The sequence below is a fragment of the Thalassophryne amazonica genome, chromosome 15 (genome assembly GCF_902500255.1).
Source record: "Thalassophryne amazonica chromosome 15, fThaAma1.1, whole genome shotgun sequence".
In the NCBI taxonomy this organism is placed as follows: domain Eukaryota; kingdom Metazoa; phylum Chordata; class Actinopteri; order Batrachoidiformes; family Batrachoididae; genus Thalassophryne; species Thalassophryne amazonica.
The window spans coordinates 1,575,497-1,582,908 of record NC_047117.1 but is presented as its reverse complement, the minus strand read 5'-3'; the positions used below and the strand labels follow the sequence as shown (position 1 = coordinate 1,582,908).

Sequence of the window (7,412 nt, the reverse complement as noted above, 5' to 3'; positions counted from 1 at the left end):
ACGTTGCAGGGGGCACACTAGGATCCAGTGTGAATACAGACACTGAAGAGGATCTCAAGGTCGGGGACAGCCAATATCCACGACTTTCCTTCAATGACCCTCTGCTCCTGGAGAACCAGATTCCAGGTTCAGCAGCTTAACATACAAAGCACAGAGCAGTTGTGCACACTCAACATAACTCACATAACTGGCTGAGCCTTATGTTCCAGCTCATGTCCTGTCCAAGGACAGGTGGAGACAACTTTATGCTGCAGAATCTGAGGAGAAGCACCGACATCCTTAGAACCTGGACAGGACTTAGACTTCTTATTGATTTGTGGTGTTGAATTTGTGTCTCACTTCTTGGCTGTTTTTTTTTTTCATTTTTGTCTGTCATTTTTTAAAACCTATTGTTTCAGTATTTTATATTATAAAACACTTTGAAATAATTGACTTAAAACATTTTACAAATGTGTTTTCGCATTTATTATCATCATAGTAAAGTAAGTTTTTTTCTCGTCTCCCTTTTTTCACACCAGGTCTCCTGCGGATCGACATGTTGATTTGGCACATGTTTTACGCTGGGTGCCCTTACTGATGTAACTCCATAGGGAGTGAGTGCGATGGTGCTATCATCATTATTATTATTATCCTTCCGTCCATTTTTATACCCACTTACTCCAACTAAGGGTCATGAGGGCCTGGAGGCTATCCCCGCAGTCATAGAGCATGAGGCGGGGTTCACCATGGTTACTCATTACTCACACTCATCTTCAACTGCTTATCCGTGATCGGGTCGCGGGGGCAACAGCTCTAGCAGGGGACCCCAGACTTCCCTTTCCCGGTCCACATTACCGCCTCTGACTGGGGGATCCCGAGGTATTCCCAGGCCAGTGTGGAGATATAATCTCTCCACGTAGTGCTGGGTCTTCCCCGGGGTCGCCATCCAGATGGATATGCCCGGAACATCTCCCTAGGGAGGTGCCCAGGAGGCATCCTTAACACATACCTGTACCACCTCAGCTGGCTCCTTTCAACGCATAGGAGCAGCGGTTCTACTCCGAGCTCCCCACGGATGACTGAACTTCTCACCCTATCTCTAAGGGAGACACCAGCCACCCTCCTAAGGAAGCCCATTTTGGCTGCTCGTACCTGCGATCTAGTCCTTTTGGTCATGACCCAACCCTCATGACCATAGGTGAGAGCAGGAATGAAGATTGACCAGTAGATCGAGAGGTTCGCCTTTTGGCTCAGCTCCCTTTTCTCACAACAGTATGGTAGAGTGAATGCAATGCCACCCCTGCTGCACAGATTCTCCGACCAGTCTCATGTTCCATTGTCCCCTCACTCGTGAACAAGACACCGAGGTACTTGAACTCCTTTACTTGGGGCAAGACCTCATTCCCTACCTGGAGTAGGCAATCCATGGGTTTCTTGTTGAGAACCATGGCCTCAGATTTAGAGGTGCTGATCCTCATCCCAGCTGCTTTAGAATCAGCTGTGATCCGATCCAGTGAGTGTTGGAGGTCACAGGCGAATGAAGCCAACAGGACCACATCATCTGCAAAAAGGAGTGATGAGACCCTGAGCCCACCAAACTGGAAACCCTCCTCCCCCTGACTACGCCTTGATATCCTGTCCATGAATATCACAAACAGGATTGGTGAAAGGTACAGCCCTGGCGGAGGCCAACCTCCACCGGAAACAAGTCCGACTTACTGCTGCGCACCCGAACACAGCTCTCACTTTGTGAGTACAGAGATTGGACAGCCCTGAGAAGGGACCCCCTCACTCCATACTCCCGCAGCACCTCCCACAGTATCTCCCGGGGTACCCAATCATACGCCTTCTCCAAGTCCACAAAACACATGTAGACTGGGTGGGCATACTCCCAGGCCCCCTCCAGGATCGTTGTGAGAGTGAAGAGCTGGTCAGTTGTTCCACGACCAGGACGGAACCTGCATTGCTCCTCTTCAATCAGAGGTTCGACTATCGGCCTAACCCTCCTTTCCAGCACCCTGGAGTAGACTTTACCAGGGAGGCTGAGTAGTGTGATGCCCCTGTAGTTGGCACACACTCTTTGGTCCCCTTTTTAAATATGGGGACCACCACCCCAGTTTGTCACTCCTTAGGCACTGTCCCAGACCTCAACACAACGTTGAAGACACGTCTCATCCAAGACAGTCCCTCCACACCCAGAGCCTTCAGAATTTCTGGACAGATCTCATCAAGTCCCGGGGTCTTGCCACTGCAAAGTTGTTTGACTACCTCAATGACTTCCACCAGGGAAACTGATGAAAATCCTCCATCAGCTTCCAACTCTGCCCCTACTATAGAGGGCGCTCCGGTCTGATGCAGGAGTTCCTTAAAGTGTTCCTTCCAGCACCGGATTACATCCTCAGTTGAGGTCAACAGAGTCCCAACCTTACTGTAGACAGCTTGGATGGTTCCTCGTTTTCCCCTCTTGAGGTGCCTCACGGTCCTCCAGAAGCACCTTTTTGCAAACTGAAAGTTCACCCTGGTTATTATTATTATTATTATTATTATTGGTGTTTGTTTGTGTGGCAGCTGTTTTTTTCCCAGTATAATTTTACATGTATATAGTAAATCTTAATCTTGTGTGTTTTGTTTGTTTATCAAATGTCCTATTTGTTTTATCGGCTTATTATAATTACAGTGAATCCATGACTTTTTCAACAGCACTTTGTTTTTCCACATTTTGTTATGTTACAGCCTTATTCCAAAAGGGGTGAAATAAATTTTTTTCCCCTCAAAATTTTACCCCGTAATGACAAATGTGGGAAAAAGATTTTTATTATTTATTTATTTTTACATTTTTGCAATTTATTAAAATAAGAACTAGAAATCACATGGATGTAAGTATTCACAGCTTTTTGTCATAAAGCTCAAAATTGACCTCACGTGCCTCCTGTTTGGACGAGGTTGTAAAAAGAAGACATGGCTTAGTGTTTCGCACTGTTGCCTCACAGCAAGAAGGTCATGGGATCGCTTCCCGCCTTTCTGTGTGGAGTTTGCATGTTCTCCCGTGTCTGTGTGGGTTTCTTCCCACCATTAAAACCTGCTTAGGTAGGGTCTGTTTCCTTTCTTTGCCCCTGACCAAGGCAGTGTCTCTACATCTGGAGTTGGTCCCCAGGTGCCGGTGTGGCTGCTCATCCAGGGTTTTCATGTATCCCATAATCCCTTGCGCGCCAGAGAGTCGCTGCAGTCAAAACACATAGAAGATCCACATGATAACAATTACAATAATATTATACTACAAAATGTATTTTTTTTATACTTTTCATCACGTTAATAAGAGACTGCTGCATGATACCTGAAAACTTGCTAAACAATGTATAACAAATAATCCGGTGTCTGTTACGTTTAATCTGCGTGGAATTTAATAAACGCAAACCAAATTTCAGACATATTTATATACGGTATATTAGTCTGGAACAAAGAGGACAAACGTGTTGTAAAGAACAATAATCAACACGTTAAAGAGCAAACTTCACTTTCCGACCTGATCAGGAAGCGATTGTAGCTCACAGCAGCTCCACTGAAAATAGGAGAGACAGACTGTGATTCTCACAGGTTATATAAAATAAACAATAACGTCTATAAACCCAGAGAATATATTCACAAGAGTTTAGGCACAATATAAAAATAGTTTTATGTTGCGATGTTAATGGTGTTGTCTGTGTGCAGCGGTTTAAAGTGCAGCGTGATCAGAGAGTCTCAATGCAGTTCTCAATGTTACTGAGATCTCACAGTGCGGCGACCTCTCTGAGGTTTTGTGGGATTTGAAACCTGAAAAGCCTCAATGGCCCCTAGTGGTTGGATTGTGTCTAACTGCAATTACGTAGACGGTTAAATGCAGAGGACAAGTTTTTGTTGTATATATGCACAATGGACAGTAAGGCTGTTCTTCTTTTCACTGATCATCCTTGAGATGTTTCTACAGCTTAATTGGAGTCCACCTGGGGTCAATTCAGTTGGTTGGACATGATTTAGAAAGACACACACACCTGTCCTACCATATAAGGTCCCACAGTTGACACAAACCAAGCATGAAGTCAAAGGAATTGTCTGTAGACCTCAGAGACAGGATTGTCTGGAGTCACAAATCTGGGGAAGGGCTCAGAAACATTTCTGCTGCTTGAAGGTCCCAATGAGCACAGTGGCCTCCATCATCTGTAAATGGAAGAAGTTCAGATCCACCAGGACTCTTCATAGAGCTGACGCCTAAACTAACTGAGTGATCGGGGGAAGGACCTTAGTCAGGGAGGTGACCAAGAACCTGATGGTCACTCTGTCAGAGCTCCAGCATTCCTCTATGGAGAGAGGAGAACCTTCTAGAAGGACAACCATCTCTGCAGCAATCCACCAATCAGGCCTGTATGGTAGAGTGGCCAGACGGAAGCCACTCCTTAGTAAAAGGCACATGGCAGCCCACCTGGAGTTTGACAAAAGGCACCTGAAGGACTCTCAGACCAGAGAAACAAAATTCTCTGGTCTGATGAGACAAAGATTGACTGTTTGGAGGAAACCAGACACCATCCCTACAGTGAAGCATGGTGGTGCAGCATCATGCTGTGGGGATGTTTTTTCAGCAGCAGGAACTGGGAGACTAGTCAGGATTGAGGGAAAGATGAATGCAGCAATGTACAGAGACATCCTGGATGAAAACCTGCTCCAGAGCACTCTTGACCTCAGACTGGAGCGACGGTTCATCTTTCAGCAGGACAATGACCCTAAGCACACAGTCAAGATATCAAAGGAGTGTCTTCAGGCCAACTCTGTGAATGTCCTTGAGTGGTCCAGCCAGAGCCCAGACCTGAATCTGACTGAACATCTCTGGAGAGATCTGAAAATGTCTGAGCACCGACTCTCCCCATCCAACCTGATGGAGCTTCAGAGGTGCTGCAAAGAGGAATGGTCCAAACTGTCCAAAGATAGGTGCACCAAGCTTGTGGCATCATATTCAAGAAGACTTGAGGCTGGAACTGCTGCCAAAGGTGCATCAACAAAGTATTGAGCAAAGGCTGTGAATACTTATGTACGCGTGATTTATTAGTTTTTTTGTTCTCCATTTTTTAAGTCTGTAACATAACAAAATGTAAAAATGAAGCGCTGTGAACGCTTCTTGGATGCACTGTGTATTTTTTATTATATTATGACTTTTTCTTATTGTGAAATTAAAAACAGATTTGTTTGTTTGTCAAATGTCTGATTTGTTTTATTGACTGTTTTAATAATAATGTATTTTATTATTATATTATGACTTTTCTTATTGTGAAATTAAAACATTTATTATTTGGGGGGGCGCGGGGCGGGGGTGGGGGAGCAGAGGGGTGGGTCAGTGCGGAATCTTTCCCGTCATTCCTGCGGCGGGCAGCAGCAGCAGCTCTGTTCTTGTGGTGATTTTGTGGATCCGGATCGTCTCGGTCTGGACTTGGGACTTGGACCGTCTTCCTCAGAGGTAAGCGGATCCTCTTCTTCCTTCCGAGCCCATTCAAAACCCTGATCCGGTTCTGGGTGAACTTGAGTTCGGGGTCGGACTGTGAATGTGCGCCGGGACCCTGTTGATCCGGTTCGGTGTCCCGGTTGGCGGATGGAGGATAACGGTGCGCAAAAAGCAGGCGTGGCCGCGGGAACCAGAACCGCGTTTAGCGGCGCAGATCTGCGGCTTTTTCCTCCGGTTTTTGGGCCTCCGGTGGCCCAGATGATCCGGATCAGACCCACGCTCCCAGGAACAGTTTTCGGAGGAGCCTGTTTACAGGGCCGGATCCGGATCAGGTGAGGCCCGGGACTGTAGCCCACGTGATGGTGTTTGGAGTTCAGAGACAGATTTTAGTCCACTTAAAAAAATACATAAATAAAAGGTGGATTGTTAGTTTGTGACAAATCGATCTACTTCCGAAACAAATCAGAAATAAATAAGTATTATGAGATATAAACGGATATAAACAGGTAGAAAATGGTAAATGGACTGCATTTATGTAGCGCTTTCCCATCTGCATCAGAAGCTCAACGCGCTTTACAGTGATGCCTCACGATCACCCATGTATACAGACACACACACACACACACACACTGATGTCAGGCTGCTGGCGTGCTCACTACCCACCAGGACCAACTAGGGATTAAGGACCTTCCCCTAGGGCCCTTAGTGATTTTCCAGTCAGGCTGGGATTTGAACTGAGGATCTTTGGTCTCAAGCCCAACGCTTAACCACTAGGCCATCACCTCCCCTGATATATAAACTGATATAAGATATTAACAGATATAATAGATATATATAAGATATTAACAGATATAGATATAAATAAGATATAACGATATATAGATATTAACAGATAATAAGATATAAGAATAAGATATAACAGATATATAAGATATTAACAGATATAATAAGATAATAATAAGATAACAGATATAAAGATATTAACAGAATAAGATAAACTGATATAAGATATAACAGATATAATAAGATATTAACAGATAAATAGATATAACGGATATAGATATTACAGATATAATAGATATTAACAGATATAATAAGATAAAACGGATATAGATATAAACTGAGATATAAACTGATATAGTAAGTCCCTTCCCTTGTTTGCACTCGGGGTCGCCACAGCAAATCCAAGGTGGATACTGCATGTTGATTTGGCACAGGTTTTACGCCGGATGCCCTTCCTGACGCAACTCCACATTACATGGAGAAATGTGGCAGGGGTGGATTGAACCCAGAACCTTCCGAACTGAACCAAGTGCATTAACCACTGGCCACCAAAGATAAAACTGATATAATAAGATATAAACAATTATAATAAAATATAAACTGATATAAGATATAAACAATTATAATAAGATATAAACAGATATAATAAGATATTAACATATATAATAGATATAAACAATTATAATAAGATATAAACAGATATAATAAGATATTAACAGATATAATAAGATATAAACAGATATAAGATATAAACAGATATAATAAGATATAAACTGATATAATAAGATATAAACAATTATAATAAGATATAACAGATATAATAAGATATAAAAATATACAAGATATAAACTGAAGATATAAAGTGATATAATAGGATATTAACAGATATAAGATTAAACAAAATATAATAAGAATAAAAATATACAAAGATATAAACTGACGCTATAAACTGATATAATAAGATTTAAACAATTATAATAAGATATAAACTGATATAATAAGATATAAACAGATATAATAAGATATAAAAATATACAAATATATAAACTGAAGATATAAAGTGATATAATAGGATATTAACAGATATAAGATATAATATATACAAAGATATAAACCTGAAGATAATAAAGTGATATAAATAGGATATTAACAGATATTATAAGATATAAACAATATAATAATA

The 7,412-nt window shown here is 42.3% G+C and overlaps 1 protein-coding gene across 1 annotated transcript in view; it reads left to right on the top strand.

Annotated features, from left to right (window-relative positions):
- Positions 1-5,360: 5,360 nt before the first annotated feature.
- LOC117525724 (spectrin beta chain, non-erythrocytic 1) overlaps positions 5,361-7,412 on the top strand; it is a 141,468-nt gene continuing 139,416 nt past the window's right edge. The window contains exon 1 of the mRNA XM_034187651.1: positions 5,361-5,461. The gene's annotated coding sequence lies outside the window, so the exon portion shown is untranslated. The remainder of the gene's footprint in view (positions 5,462-7,412) is intronic.